Source organism: Myxine glutinosa, chromosome 1, assembly GCF_964187855.1.
Source record: "Myxine glutinosa chromosome 1, kmMyxGlut1.1, whole genome shotgun sequence".
NCBI lineage: Eukaryota > Metazoa > Chordata > Myxini > Myxiniformes > Myxinidae > Myxine > Myxine glutinosa.
In genome coordinates, this window is record NC_136261.1 from 401,236,555 (window position 1) to 401,252,204 (window position 15,650).

Consider the following 15,650-nt stretch of genomic DNA (forward strand, 5'->3'; position numbering starts at 1 on the left):
GAAAAAAAACAAGATGTTTTGGAGGTCATAAGGCTTCATCCCACACTCTTCTTGCCAAATCCCTAGGTTCAGGTCATGAAATCAAAAAAAAAATAGATATCCACCCTATGGCCCTGTGTCTACAAGTGGAGTCGGCCAGAAAACGTTTTAAAGCCATCTTTCACGAATTGGAGTTGAAATGCACAAAACAATTAATTCAAGCCTTTCAAAGTTTGAACCCAAAACTGAACGGAGATCATTCTACGAGCTGAGCTGTGCTGATGGTCCAAGGGAACTTTCCGAACTCGAACCACGATCATATCGGATCGAATAACAATCCGTGGATCCTGAATAAAGATCTTTTTGAAAATGTAAAATGATCGGACGAGCAAAGTGGATATTTAAAGGGACAGAGAAAGAATGGTCATCATGACGTCAAAAGGTGGAAATCCTCTTGAGTACTTCGGTTGTTCAAAAAATAAGACACAAAATAAGTGGAAACTTCCCAATTAAAGAAGGCTCAGTATGTTGCGTATTGTGAGGACCTGCATCAGCTGCACGGACGAGAGTGCGCTTGTACGGCCTTACGTCATCACGTTCGTAATGACGTTACGGAAAAGGCGCTCGTCTGATTCTCGGAAGTGTTCGCGCGTTTCACAGACCGGACACACAGGAGAGAGTAGCACACGGGATATCAGCGACACGGTGAATATATCGTCGATGATCAAGTTTTTACTGGTGAATAAATCGTCGGTCATCAAGTTTAATATTACTGGTGAATAAATCCTCGGTCATCAAGTTTTTACTGGTGAATAAATCGTCGGTCATCAAGTTTAATATTACTGGTGAATAAATCCTCGGTCATCAAGTTTTTACTGGTGAATAAGTCGTCGGTGATCAAGTTGAATATTACTGGTGAATAAGTTGTTGGTGATCAAGTTTTTACTGGTGAATAAGTCGTCGGTGATCAAGTTGAATATTACTGGTGAATAAGTCGTCTGTGATCCAGTTTTTACTGGTGAATAAATCGTCGGTCATCAAGTTATTACTGGTGAATAAATCGTTGGTCATCAAGTTATTACTGGTGAATAAATCCTTGGTCATCAAGTTATTACTGGTGAATAAATCGTTGGTCATCAAGTTATTACTGGTGAATAAATCCTCGGTGATCAAGTTGAATATTACTGGTGAATATATCGTCGATGATCAAGTTTTTATTGGTGAATAAGTCGTCGGTCATCAAGTTTAATATTACTGGTGAATAAATCGTCGGTCATCAAGTTTAATATTACTGGTGAATAAATCGTCGATGATCAAGTTATTACTGGTGAATAAATCCTCGGTCATCAAGTTTTTATTGGTGAATAAATCCTCGGTCATCAAGTTATTACTGGTGAATAAATCCTCGGTCATCAAGTTTTTACTGGTGAATAAGTCGTTGGTGATCAAGTTTTTACTGGTGAATAAGTCGTCGGTGATCAAGTTGAATATTACTGGTGAATAAGTCGTCTGTGATCCAGTTTTTACTGGTGAATAAATCGTCGGTCATCAAGTTATTACTGGTGAATAAATCTTCGGTCATCAAGTTTTTACTGGTGAATAAATCCTCGGTCATCAAGTTATTACTGGTGAATAAATCGGCGGTGATTAAGTTTTTACTGGTGAATAAATCCTTGGGCATCAAGTTATTACTGGTGAATAAATCGGCGGTGATCAAGTTTTTACTGGTGAATAAATCCTTGGGCATCAAGTTATTACTGGTGAATAAATCCTCGGTCATCAAGTTATTACTGGTGAATAAATCCTTGGTCATCAAGTTATTACTGGTGAATGAATCCTTGGTCATCAAGTTATTACTGGTGAATGAATCCTTGGTCATCAAGTTATTACTGGTGAATAAATCCTTGGTCATCAAGTTATTACTGGTGAATGAATCCTCGGTCATCAAGTTATTACTGGTGAATGAATCCTCGGTCATCAAGTTATTACTGGTGAATGAATCCTCGGTCATCAAGTTATTACTGGTGAATAAATCCTCGGTCATCAAGTTATTACTGGTGAATAAATCCTCGGTCATCAAGTTTTTACTGGTGAATAAGTCGTTGGTGATCAAGTTTTTACTGGTGAATAAGTCGTCGGTGATCAAGTTGAATATTACTGGTGAATAAGTCGTCTGTGATCCAGTTTTTACTGGTGAATAAATCGTCGGTCATCAAGTTATTACTGGTGAATGAATCCTCGGTCATCAAGTTATTACTGGTGAATGAATCCTCGGTCATCAAGTTATTACTGGTGAATGAATCCTCGGTCATCAAGTTATTACTGGTGAATAAATCCTTGGTCATCAAGTTATTACTGGTGAATGAATCCTCGGTCATCAAGTTATTACTGGTGAATGAATCCTCGGTCATCAAGTTATTACTGGTGAATGAATCCTCGGTCATCAAGTTATTACTGGTGAATAAATCCTCGGTCATCAAGTTATTACTGGTGAATAAATCCTCGGTCATCAAGTTTTTACTGGTGAATAAGTCGTTGGTGATCAAGTTTTTACTGGTGAATAAGTCGTCGGTGATCAAGTTGAATATTACTGGTGAATAAATCCTCGGTCATCAAGTTTTTACTGGTGAATAAATCCTCGGTCATCAAGTTATTACTGGTGAATGAATCCTCGGTCATCAAGTTATTACTGGTGAATGAATCCTCGGTCATCAAGTTATTACTGGTGAATGAATCCTCGGTCATCAAGTTATTACTGGTGAATAAATCCTTGGTCATCAAGTTATTACTGGTGAATGAATCCTCGGTCATCAAGTTATTACTGGTGTTATGTGGTCCTCCCGGTGACTACCTGCTCTCGGTGGCCCCCGGACCGTGAGAGGAACTCCGCCAGAAAGATCTATGATTTATACGCTTTCGTAACGCAATCAATATGAATTCCAGTCAATAAGAAACCCCACACCAAGGATCCGGAGTAATCAATAATATATTCCCCAAGCAATCAACAACCATCAACAATCAATCCAATATTACTAAGAACGCCATCTTATATATGTCCCCCCTTTCCCCACTCACGACCCCTTTTGGTCACTGTCCCTCACAATGTCTCTGGGCCCCTCCAGACCAAGGTGAAGGTCGGCTTCTCCGCACACGGGTGGTTGAACGAACCCACGGCTGACGTGCTCCCAAACGTGCACGTCACGTACCGGGAACAACGGCTGCAGCGCACACCTCCTTGCCAAGCAAAGTGGGCAAAGCAACGCGCGGTTTGCCCAGCGCGCGAGGCCCAAGGTGCGACCCGTACGCATCCTTGTAGATGGTGAGGCGAACTGTGCACGCTTGGTTCCGTGCACGAACCCACGGCAACTTGACGTGTAAAGGGGTAATTACCCCGCGCAGGTAACTCCTTTCGCCAGACGGGCTTTCAAACGCAGTGTCCCCCACGCTGCTCAATATCGATACCGCTCGCGTCGGAGCTCGGCGAGGAAGAGGAAGATCGCCGCTTCTCCCGGACCTCGTGTCTTTTCTCCTTCCGTTTCCGGTCTCCTTTTCCCCAGAAGGGCTACTGACCCTTTAATCACAACAACCTTTAATCGACTACACATTAATAAGCAAAGACCTGAATAGTAATTCACCTAAATTCACATAAATCCATAACACTCCCCCCCTTCAAGAAAGAAAGTTTGACGCCAGCGAAAACTTTCTTTGCCGGCCAACTTTGATAAACAAACCAGATAACTCACACCCCCTAAATCATCAGTTCCCCCCGGGCACAATTATCACTTAAAAATAAAGCAACAAAATTTCACAAAACCCCCAGATTAATTCACTCTGGACCAAGCGTCAACCACTTCTAGTTTCTCTTGAATGACGGTTAAGAGGTGGTGACCAAAGCCCCAACGTTAAACCTCTCGATAGCACTTTTTCGGGAGGCCCAGCTGAGTATTCCCTACATGGACGCCTTAAGGAATGTGGAGTTCACGGTTAGTCCGGGGAGGAACGTTCATTGCATGGACGCCTTTAAGAACGTGGAGTTCACGGTTAGTCCGTGCAGGAAAGTTCACTACCTGGACGCCTTGAAGAACGTGGCGTTCACGGTTAGTCCGTGTAGGAGCCCCGGCTCGGCGGCTCCCTCTTATCTAGTGCTTCAACTTCTCCAGACTCCTAACAGTTACGGTGGGACCCCTTGTCCCAGCCGTTACCTGACTGGCGGTCTCCGTTTCGGCCAGTGCTCTGACATTCATTCTTTCGGGAGGTGCCGTAACTCTGGGAGCCTCCATAGTAATATCGGCTGCTGCCAACCCCAAAACTACCGCCAAGTTGTCCTCTTCTGTAGACCTCTTGACGCCTACGAAAGGCCTTCCCTACTGTTATGGTCCGACCCTCCAAAGCCTTACCATTCCAATTCTTCTCTGCCTCTCTGGCGTCTTTTGTGCTTGCAAACGTGACAAAGCCGAACCCTCTTGACCGTTGCGTTTCCCTGTCTTTTACCACCCGCACTTCCACCAGCGGCCCATATCTGTTGAAGACAGAGGTCAGAACTTCTTCCTCTGTGTTGAAGTTCAGTCCCCCTACAAATAACTTGGAACTTTTGTCGCCATCCCGAGCTGGGGTGGTGTTATTTCCCCTGCGGGGCTCTTTACCCACCCTCGGGTTACCATAAATTTGCCCCCCGGCCAAATCATTCCCGATAATCACAGATACTCCCTCTACAGGAAGCGTGGCTTGTAAACCGACGGTGACCGGTCCTGACACCAAATCGGATTCCAAATGGATGACATGAAGTGGGGCACTAACACAGCCACCGATCCCTTGTAACCGAACACTATCACCAGTTGCGGTACTCTTTGACAATGGCAAAATGCCTTCAAGCATTAAGGATTGATGGGCTCCTGTGTCCCTCAATACCCTAACAGGTCTTGGGTTAGTCAAGTCTCCCTTGAGTGAGACCAACCCCTCATAAATAAATGGTTGGTAACTCTTCTGTGGGCGATTTCTTACGCTTGCCATCGCATTCGGAGTTGTAATAGTCAGACTCCGCTCTGGGTTTTCCCTTTTCATGAGGTAACAACTGGACATCAAGTGTCCAGGTTTTTTGCAAAAGGCGCAAGTCGGCCCGGAGGAAAAACTCGTGGTCTGCCTCGGGCCCCCCGGGAAATAAGTTTGTCTTGGGCCCGTAGCCCTCTGATTTCGAACAGGTGGGGTATCCGCGTTGTCCCCATAATCCTCTCGAGGCCGCCGCCATGTATTGTCGTTCTCCGCACCGGGTGTTCCATAACTCCCCTGCTGAAGTCTAGGCGAGGAGTTAGGTTCGTGGACCCCTATCCGGTGTGTTAAGGCATAATCATCTGCCATGGTGGCTGCGTCCCACAACTTTGGTACTTTCTTTTCCTGCAGGTACACTTTGATGTCCTCGTGGACACACTGTTGAAATTCCTCCACCAGCATCAAGTCACGCAATGCTTCGAAGTCGTTCCCGACTCCTTTCGACTCACACCACCGATCAAACATGTTTTCTTTCACTCTGGCAAACTCCACATGGGTCTCACTCTCCCTCTTCCTGGCATTCCTGAATTTTTGCCGGTACGCTTCAGGAACCAACTCATACGCTTTGAGGATGTGCTTCTTCAATACCTCATAATCTGCACATTGGTCCATTGGTAGCGCCGAATAAATCTCTTGAGCTTTACCCACCAGCACACTTTGCACTAGTACGGTCCAGGCCTCCTCCGGCCAGTTTAACTGTCGAGCCACTTTTTCAAAGTGTGGAAAAAATTTAGCGACTTCCTTTTCACTGAAGGGTGGAACCAGCCTCACATGTCTGCCCACATCCCAGGTGTTCTGGCTAGGTGTCGACCCCGTCAGCAAGGGTGGTACCTCTCCCCGTTCTCTCATTAAATCCAGCTCCTTGAATTTAATCTCTTGCTGAAGCGCCAGATCACGTTCCTTCAACTCCCTTTCGGCTTTTCTCTCCTCTGCTTCGAGCTCCCTGGCAGCTCTCCTCTCCTCTGCTTTTCTCCCTTCTAACCTTTCCTGGAGTTCTCGTTCCACTCTCCCTTCCTCTGCTTGTTTCTCTTCTCTCCTCTCTTCTGCTTTCCTTTCTTCTTCTGCTCTTTCCTTTTCTGCTTTCCTTTCTTCTTCTGCTCTTTCCTTTTCTGCTTTCCTTTCTTCTTCTGCTCTTTCCTTTTCTGCTTTCCTTTCTTCTTCTGCTCTTTCCTTTTCTGCTTTCCTTTCTTCTTCTTTTAACCTTTCCTGGAGTTCTCTTTCCACTCTCCTTTCCTCTGCTTGTTTCTCTTCTCTCCTCTCTTCTGCTTTCCTTTCCTCTTCTTTGATCCGTTCCTGGCTCCGTAATTGCAACTCCAGTTTCCGGAGCTCAACGTCTTCTGGTTCTTCAGGTAGCCACTCCCAGGCTAACTCGTCCCATGTTCCTAATCCCACCATAGACTGTATCACCGTGGTCTGCAACTCTGCCTTCCTCAAATTAGTTCGGACCTCCAAGTTAAAATGTTTGGCCAATTTCAAGAGGTCCGATTTTAGTAACGCTCGGAACTGTGCCTCACTCGGGGTTACCGCAAAGTTCTGTGCCACAAACGCCATGGTGCCTATCGTTAACACCTGTTAACCTTCACCCCAGAAATTTCCAACAAAGAAAAGCAACAGTATTACTATTATTGCTATTGTTATTATTATTATTTTTTTGTTGTTGTTGTTGTTTTGTCGACAGAGCAAAACAATTTTAGGAACGTTGGAAAAGTTCCCACTCTTGGGAATTCTTTCCCGGACTAAAATTTAGAAAATTTTATAGATCCCGGACGAGCCCCCAATTTCTGTTACGTGGTCCTCCCGGTGACTACCTGGTCTCGGTGACCCCCGGACCGTGAGAGGAACTCCGCCAGAAAGATCTATGATTTATACGCTTTCGTAATGCAATCAATATGAATTCCAGTCAATAAGAAACCCCACACCAAGGATCCGGAGTAATCAATAATATATTCCCCAAGCAATCAACAACCATCAACAATCAATCCAATATTACTAAGATGGCCATCTTATATATGTCCCCCCTTTCCCCACTCACGACCCCTTTTGGTCACTGTCCCTCACAATGTCTCTGGGTCCCTCCAGACCAAGGTGAAGGTCGGCTTCTCCGCACACGGGCGGTTGAACGAACCCCTGGCTGACGTGCTCCCAAACGTGCACGTCACGTACCGGGAACAACGGCTGCAGCACACACCTCCTTGCCAAGCAAAGCGGGCAAAGCAACGCGCGGCTTGCCCAGCGCGCGAGGCCCAAGGTGCGACCCGTACGCGTCCTTGTAGACGGTGAGGCGAACTGTGCCGGACGCTTGGTTCCGTGCATGAACCCACGGCAACTTGACGTGTAAAGGCGTAATTACCCCGCGCAGGTAACTCCTTTTGCCAGACGGGCTTTCAAACGCAGCGTCCCCCACGCTGCTCAATATCGATACCGCTCGCGTCGGAGCTCGGAGAGGAAGAGGAAGATCGCCGCTTCTCCCGGACCTCGTGTCTTTTCTCCTTCCGATTCCGGTCTCCTTTTTCCCAGAAGGGCTCCTGACCCTTTAATCACAACAACCTTTAATCGACTACACATTAATAAGCAAAGACCTGAATAGTAATTCACCTAAATTCACATAAATCCGTAACACTGGTGAATGAATCCTTGGTCATCAAGTTATTACTGGTGAATAAATCCTTGGTCATCAAGTTATTACTGGTGAATGAATCCTCAGTCATCAAGTTATTACTGGTGAATGAATCCTCGGTCATCAAGTTATTACTGGTGAATGAATCCTCGGTCATCAAGTTATTACTGGTGAATGAATCCTCGGTCATCAAGTTATTACTGGTGAATGAATCCTTGGTCATCAAGTTATTACTGGTGAATGAATCCTTGGTCATCAAGTTATTACTGGTGAATAAATCCTTGGTCATCAAGTTATTACTGGTGAATAAATCCTTGGTCATCAAGTTATTACTGGTGAATAAATCCTTGGTCATCAAGTTATTACTGGTGAATAAATCGTCTGTGTCAAGTTATTACTGAGATTTTATTTGCAATTGTGTTTGTATCACTAATGATAATTGCTATGCTGTAGATATATATAAACTGAACTATACTGTGTATATATAAACTGTTTTATACTGTGCATATATAAACTGAACTATACTGTGTATATATAAACTGTTTTATACTGTGCATATATAAACTGTATTATACTGTGTGTATATAAACTGTTTTATACTGTGTGTATATAAACTGTTTTATACTGTGTATATATAAACTGTTTTATACTGTGCATATATAAACTGTTTTATACTGTGTATATATAAACTGTTTTATACTGTGTATATATAAACTGTATTATACTGTGTGTATATAAATTGTTTTATACTGTGTATATATAAACTGTTTTATACTGTGTATATATAAACTGTATTATACTGTGTGTATATAAACTGTTTTATACTGTGTATATATAAACTGTATTATACTGTGTATATATAAACTGTTTTATACTGTGTATATATAAACATTTATACTGTGTATATATAAACTGTTTTATACTGTGTATATATAAACTGTATTATACTGTGTGTATATAAACTGTTTTATACTGTGTATATATAAACATTTATACTGTGTATATATAAACTGTTTTATACTGTGTATATATAAACTGTTTTATACTGTGTATATATAAACTGTTTTATACTGTGAATATATAAACTGTATTATACTGTGTATATATAAACTGTTTTATACTGTGTATATATAAACTGTTTTATACTGTGTATATATAAACTGTTTTATACTGTGTATATATAAACTGTTTTATACTGTGTATATATAAACTGTATTATACTGTGTATATATAAACTGTTTTATACTGTGTGTATATATAAACTGTTTTATACTGTGTATATATAAACTGTTTTATACTGTGTATATATAAACTGTATTATACTGTGTATATATAAACTGTATTATACTGTGTATATATAAACTGTTTTATACTGTGTGTATATATAAACTGTATTATACTGTGTATATATAAACTGTTTTAAACTGTGTATATATAAAAACTTTTTTATACTGTGTATATACAACAACAACAACAACAACAACAACAACAACAACAACATGCATTTTAAGGCCATTTTCCCTGCTAGCGCGGGGGTTAGCCTTGCGGTCCCCATGACAAACTTCTCCATTTTGCCCTATTTTCTGCATCTCTCCTTGTTAACCCCCTTTGCCCGAATTTCTTCTTCCACCATCTTTAGTCAAGTCTTTCTCGGTCTTCCCCGTCCTCTACTTCCTTCTACATTCATTTCCATCACTCTTCTCAACCAGTCACTTTCATCCTTCCTCAACACATGACCAAACCATCTCAACCTGTTCCTCTTCACAGCCTCAATCACAGGCTCTATTCCCATCATCTTTCGCAATTCATCATTTGTCTTCCTCTCTCTCAACGATACTCCGCATATCCACCGAACCATTCGCATTTCCACCCTTTCCAGCCTTCGTTGCTGCTCTACGTTCATTACCCATGTCTCACTCCCATAAATCATAATAATAAATTATGTATTGTAATAAAATAATAAAATAATTTAATAATAAAAATAAATCCTAAATCATATATGTGTATATATAAACTGTTTTATACTGTGTATATTTAAACTGTATTATACTGTGTATATTTAAACTGTATTATACTGTGTATATATCAACTGTATTATACTGTGCATATATAAACTGTTTTATACTGTGTATATATAAACTGTATTATACTGTGTATATATCAACTGTATTATACTGTGCATATATAAACTGTATTATACTGTTGCGGATCTCCCGAAGCCCATTCCACGTTACAAAGGGGGGATTAAACCCCTTTTTCCCCCTGGGTCTTCATGTCCACGAGGCCGAATCGCCACTTCCGCAGCAAGCGTGAAAACCTGGTCACTCTACTGGTCACTCTACTCTGACTGTACTCTGGTCACTCTACTCTGGACATGCTGCTTCTGCTTTCTCAACAATGGATGGAGGTCCTCAATGCCAAACAGGAAATCAGAGCTGTCTCCCTTGACGTATCACGTGCCTTCGATACGGTCTGGCACCCCGCTCTGCTCACCAAACTCTCCTCTGTTGGTATCCATGGAAATCTCCACGCATGGCTGGCGGACTTCCTCTCTAGTCGTAGTCAACGTGTGGCCCTGAATGGGTTTCTCTCATCTCCTCTTCCTGTTCAGGCTGGAGTTCCCCAAGGCAGTGTTCTGGGCCCTGTGCTTTTTCTGGTCTTCATCAATGATCTCTCTGACTCTCTTGAAAATCCTCTCTATCTCTTTGCTGATGACTCTACTCTCTGTCACTCCATTCTTCATCCCTCAGATCGGCAGTCTGCAGCCTCCTCACTCTCTGCAGACCTGGACAAAATCACAGACTGGGCAAACAAGTGGAACATGTCTTTCAATCCTGACAAATCTCACACTCTTACGATGTCTCTCCGAAAAGACCGACTGGACAACCCTCCCATCCACTTTCTGAATAAACCTCTCCAAGAAGTTCTGTCACTCAAGCTTTTGGGTCTCACTATCTGCCATGATCTTTCCTGGGAAAACCACATTTCAAATCTGGCCTCCAAAGCCAGTCGCCGACTGGGCATCCTCCGTCGTGCGAAGTCCTTCCTTGGCACACCTGAGCTCCTCACCACATACAAGGCTTTCATCCGCAGCTCAATGGAATACTGCTCTCCCCTCTGGGCTGGTGCTCCTGCCTCACACCTAGCTCGTCTTCACGCTGTTGAAACCAAAGCATTCAGAATCATTGGAATCTCCCATGATGAAGCTAACTCCAAGGGCCTCTCACTCACTCACCGCAGGCAGGTTGGTGGTCTTTCCGTCTTCTACCGACTCCTCTCTGGCCCTGCCCCCCCCCCCAGCTCTCTCTGGGCTCTGTCCCGCAAATATTCCTACAGGTCGCACAAGATCTGCCTGCAACCCTCTTATGGTTAAACTGCCAAAATCAAGACTCTCTGCTCACCTTCACTCCTTCATTCCTCTTTTCTCCCACCTCTGGAACAAACTCCCTCACTCTCTTCAATCCCACTCCACCCTCCAGGTCTTTAAAACAGCTGTTCACCACCATCTCTTATCTTCCCCCATCCAAAACCTTGATCTTTTCTATCCCCGCTAATTTCACCCCAATTCCACTTTTTTGAAATACCAACTTCTGTCCTGGAAGTCCTTGGTGTCCTTGTGTTTTATACTTCTCCCACCCCACCCCCCCCCTTCCCACGCCTCCTCCCCCCAAGCACTCTCCCTCCCACACATCTCCCTGCTCTTAAATGTTGTGTGCTCTCAAGTGTTTGTGTGCTTCCCCTTCTCTTGTCTTCCACTCCCTCTTTTTATATATTTTGTTTGTCTGATTGATTTGTTTGTGAAGTAAATGTCAGCTCTTTCACGAGCCTCGATTCAGTATACAAAAAAGAAAGAAAAAAAAAGGGTGTCCGGTCGACGCCGCACGTACCTTTAACCCATGCTGCCACGAAAGCGGGGACCGGACCTCGCACGAGCCACGCTTAATCGAGTACGCCCAAGAGGTATGCGTATCACGTGACTCGTGCCGTTACTTTTATGGAACCCGATTTGTGCGGTTCTATTCGTACCATGCGAGGCCAATTAATGGAAGCGACGGGAACGGTCAAATCAGAGGAAGAACACAATTTATTTACACAATGTACAGTGATCAGGATAAGGAAAGGGGACACAGAGCAGATGCTTAACAATGTTAACATATCCAGACACAGGGCCCACTCACGCACACGGGGAGAAGGAGGAGGACGTTCGTGTGCCAAGCTTGCTTTGCCGTCGGTCGCTCTGGGGCAGCTCGCCCGGCGTGGCCCTCTGGCGGTCACAGCACGTATGCAGGAAAAGGCAGGCAGGGAGATCGCGCGTCTGTGGCCCAGAATGGATCGTCTTCCCAAGCGCGATTAATACAGCGCAGGGCACGGGGCACGGGGGATTCGTGTACCGCGCGGCTATTTCAGTGATTCAAGTCCAACACTCTGACTCGTTCTCTTGCGCGTTCTCTCTCTCCGACGCGCACTCCAGCTCAACTCCTTGCGTTCTCCAAACTGTGCACACGACTCAACTCTTCTAAGATGGGGGGCTCGGAGCAGGGTTTTATGGCTCCGCCCCGGCCTTACTCGAATGTTCCAAGCCCCACCTCTCATCCCCGTTGTCAGCCACTCCCCTCGAGCTCTGATTGGTGGCTCATTGCTTACCGGCCACTCCCCCTGCAGCTCCCCCCTTCGGCCTTGCCAGACTTGTTCAGGCCTGCCACGTGGCATTTCAGCGCCAAAAGACCACCCTACTCACAGGCCTGCTCAACGCAAAACTAACACGGGAAAGGACTATGCTTACATTCACTAAGAAATAACTACACTATCACGAGGCTTCATGTTGTGGTGCGTCTACCTACGAGGGGGATTATCCTTTATTCCAAAACCGTAACAATACTGTGTATATATAAACTGTTTTATACAGTGTATATATAAACTGTATTATACTGTGTATATATAAACTGTATTATACTGTGTATATATAAACTGTATTATACTGTGTATATATAAACTGTATTATACTGTGTATATATAAACTGTATTATACTGTGTATATATAAACTGTATTATACTGTGTATATATAAACTGTATTATACGGTGTATATATAAACTGTATTATACTGTGTATATACATAAACTGTTTTATACTGTGTGCACTATATATACTATATATAAACTGTCTGTGAGCAGGATAGCTCAAAACGTTATTGACGGGTTCGGACGAAATTTGGTGGACATGTTGGGTGTTCGACAAGGATGAATTGATTCAATTTTAGTAAAGATTCAGATCCGGATATTAGAAATTTTTCAACTGATTCTTCACCATTGAGCGATGTGGCAAACACGATAGATAGCACGATATCTCAAAATGTTATGGACTGATTATGATGAAACTTGATGGACAGATTGGTTGTGTGATGAAGACAAATTAGTTTCATCTCAAATCCAGATAGTGAATGATTTAATCATTTTGTGATTCTTCACCATTGAGAGATGGGGCCAAAAACGAGATTTAGCATGATATTTCAAAAAGTTGGAAACTGATTATGACAAAACTTGGTGGATAAGTTGGGCAGGTGACGAGAACAATCCGATTCGATTTGGGTTCAGGTCCGAATCCAGATCCTGTTTATCAGTCGGATACAAAACATAAACTGTTCAGCCTGGTGGAGATATGTTCTGTATGTACCGAGTGCCATTCTAGTTCAACATCTTTCTTGATTGAAAATTCTTGCCTGTTTGAAAGTTGAAAGTTGAAAGATTGAAAGTTGCTTGTTTTGGCTTTGATACCTGGGTTTGCATTTACCAAAGAATGCTTTTCTGGAACACTCTTGGCAAAGGGAGATACATCTTTAAGGATTCCATCTTTTGAATGGAGATGTAAAGCTCGCAATTTGACTTAAGTTTGTACTTTGAATTTTGGATTGTTTGATTATTATACAGTCATGGCCAAAAATATTGGCACCTTGCACTTTTTTCAAGTAACTCACAATTTTCTCTAAAATACTGTTACGAATTTGGGTAGTGATATATGTAGAGCAGAGTAGATCTGAGTAGGTAACATGCTTCATGTGTCGCAGTAAGGAACACTACCTGTAATAAGTCCATGTGTAGGCGTTTTGTCGGTTAAGGTGTATAACTGTGGATCTACCAGGAGATTCGAGTGATAGGTAGTGTAGGGGTTAATGAGAAGAGCCCTTGTATGTCTCACCTGGTAATCAAACCTTTGTCCCTTATGGCACTGCAGACCACATAGACATTGGTTAGGATTCCCTTAGTACAACACTAATGACGCCCTTTCCCCCTGACATGACTTCGGAAGAAAGCAGGCCAGAACACCGCCACCCGGCCGCCACCATTTGCACCTCCGAGAGGCCTACCCGCTTTGCATAGCACGTGCTATAACACAAGGAGCAGGGACGGGAGTGAGAGTGGCGCAGTGGGCGTGCCCCTGGACGAGCCGGCGAGTCGATGGAGGCTCTGATTGGCAGAGCAGTGCGCCAATGCTGACGTCACCGGCCATGGATATGAACGGGGGCCGGACGCCATTTCGGGCAGTTCAGATGGAGTAGGACTGTCAGTTGAGTGACATTCCTGGCAGTGAGAAGGTTTTTGAGTTCACGGTTCGCAGTGCACAGCTTGAGAGAGTCCCGGTGCGATCCTGAGTTGGACTTTTAGTGTGCCAAAGCTGACGTCACCGGCCGGAGATATTAGCGGGAGCCGGATGCCATTTCGAGCAGTTCAGATCTGATCCCGAGTTGAGCAGGAGTTGAGCAAGACTTCATGTGCACGAGAGAGTCGAACAGTTGAGTCACGAGTTGGTGTTGAGTTGAGACGAGTTCACTCCTGGCCCCTGGCAGTTCAGTAGAGAGTGACATTCCTGAGTCGAGGGCAGTTTGATTCGTGGTCGAGAGTTAGTTTTGCAGTGCGCAGTTGGCAGTGAGCAGTTGAGAAGCGACTTGGAAGGACGAGACGTGCGGTCACACCTGCATTCTCTCCGTTCCTGTCTTTTCGTGCTTCGTGTGGGGATCGACCTCGTGTGAAGTCGCTGGCCTGCGTTGGGTGCTTTGGAGTTTGGTGCACGGACCTCATGGGCGGCGAGAGGATCGGAGCTTGGAGCGCGGCCTCGTGGGTACATCGGCGCCGAACGGAGCCGCATGTTGGACGGCGGCCAAAGCCAACGACGAGACAGATAAGCCGAGCTCCGCGTATACATTTTACATGACGTGTTCTTTTCTTTAATTCATATTCCCCTCTTTGTGTTTCTGAAGTCGGTGTGCGGGATCCCGATTTAGGATATTTTATTACCGACGCATGCTTTTCCTGTCCTTGCTTTCATTGAATACACCCTTATATTACTTTTTGTACATAATATCTGAATGCAGTTTCCTGATTGATTTGATAGTTAAGGCGGCGGGGACTCTCGCCGCTTCCCTCCATTCTGCGCGCTTAGGGGCTTTAGGTTTTGGAATCCGCCATTGAGTTTCCGCTTCGGAGTTAAAGCCTTCATGATCGGCATCCGCGACCGCCAGATATTAATTTCGGCGGTTGCACGACAATACGTTGAAATTGACAAAAGTATTTGGTCTCCACAGTTCTATATTTCCCTGTTAATATTACAGAACCTTTGTTTTTAATTCAGAACATAATATATCCATTTAAATCAGATAATAAAAAGAAATGGCATTGACAAAATTATTGACACCATGGCCTTAATATTTGGCAGCACAACCTTTGGACAAAACAACTGCAGTCAATCGCTTCCTATAGCCATGAATGAGTTTCCTTCACCTCTCTACTGGCAGGTTGGCCCACTCTTCTTGTGCAAACAGCTCCAGTTCTCCCAGATTTGAAGTGTGCCTGCTGTTTTCCCATCATCCCAACTGATGTTTTCAGATCTCCCCACAGGTGTTCAATGGGATTTAGATCTGGACTCATTGCTGGCCACTTCAGAACAGTTCAGCGTTTTGTCTTAACCATTCCTGGGTGCTTTTTGAAGTGTGTTTGGGGTCATTGCCCTGCTGC

At 44.0% G+C, this 15,650-nt stretch overlaps 1 protein-coding gene across 2 annotated transcripts in view; it reads left to right on the top strand.

The window, feature by feature from the left end:
- The first annotated feature begins 590 nt into the window (after nt 1-590).
- LOC144889583 (E3 ubiquitin/ISG15 ligase TRIM25-like) overlaps nt 591-15,650 on the top strand; it is an 86,055-nt gene continuing 70,995 nt past the window's right edge. Inside the window, exon 1 of one of the 2 annotated variants that reach the window (XM_078770370.1) lies at nt 591-717. The gene's annotated coding sequence lies outside the window, so the exon portion shown is untranslated. The remainder of the gene's footprint in view (nt 718-15,650) is intronic. The other variant, XM_078770371.1, reaches the window with a different exon arrangement.